The sequence below is a fragment of the Rana temporaria genome, chromosome 1 (genome assembly GCF_905171775.1).
Source record: "Rana temporaria chromosome 1, aRanTem1.1, whole genome shotgun sequence".
In the NCBI taxonomy this organism is placed as follows: Eukaryota; Metazoa; Chordata; class Amphibia; order Anura; family Ranidae; genus Rana; species Rana temporaria.
In genome coordinates, this window is record NC_053489.1 from 249,812,583 (window position 1) to 249,813,799 (window position 1,217).

Genomic DNA, 1,217 nt, shown 5'->3' on the forward strand with positions numbered 1-1,217 from the left:
AGACAAACTGTCCGGCAACAAATGTCCTACGTCGGCTAACCCGATCATGTGTACACAAGTCCATCAGACTAAAGTCCAAAGTACAAACACGCATGCTCAGAACCAATGCTAAAGATCAGACAACAAAAGCAGAAGTTTCCCAAAGGGTGGCAGTAAAGAGCAGAAAAACCATGTAGTACCTACGTTCGTGTTTGTTGGTGGAAAAAAGTCATACCATTTGTATGCATACCAAGTTCACGGACAACGCACTTTGGACCAAAATCCACGGAAATGTCAGTTGGAAGTCCGATTGTGTGTATGAGGCTTTAGTCTGTAGGGTTCAATATTGATTTGGCCCACCCTTTGCAGCTATAACACCTTCAACTCTTCTAGGAAAGCTGTCCACAAGGTTTAGGAGAGTATCAATATAAATAATTGACCATTCTTCCTGCAGCACATTTGTGAGGTCAGGCACTGATGTTGAACAAGAAGGCCTGGCTTGCAGTCTCCGCTCTAATTCATCACAAAGGTGTTCTATCGGGTTGAGTTTAGGACTCTGCAGGCTAGTCAAGTTCCTCTACTCCGAACTCGCTCATACATGTCTTTATGGACCTTGCTTTGTACACTAGTGTGCAGTCATGTTGGAACAGGAAGGGGCTATCCCCAAACTGTTCCCACAAAGTTGGGATCATGAAATTGTCCAAAATGTCTTGGTCTGCTGACGCCTCAAAAGTTCCCTTCACTGGAACTAAGGGGCCAAGCATAATCCCTCAAAAACAACCCCACACCATAATCCCTCTTCGACCAAATGTTTTGGACCGGTGCACAAAGCAAGGTTCATAAAGACAAGGATGAGCGAGTTTGAGGTGGAGCAACTTGACTGTCCTGCACAGAGTCCTGTCCTAAACCTGATAAAACACCTTTGAGCGGAGACTGTGAGCCAGGCCTTCTCGTCCAAATCAGTGCCTAACCTCACAAATGTGCTTCTGGAAGAATGGTCAAACATTCCCATAGACACACTCCTAAACCTTGTGGACAGCCTTGTCTTTATGGACTTGGGATGCCATTAAAGTTAATGTCCGTGTGAAGGCAGGTGTCCCGATACTTTTGACAATATAACAAATTTCCCCTCACTTTTGGGAGAGACTTCTCTTTTTGTTGTGAATTATATACAGGACATGGCAATAAAAATACTGATGGGGGTTTTAAGTATTCCCTACTTGATCAATTAAAAAATA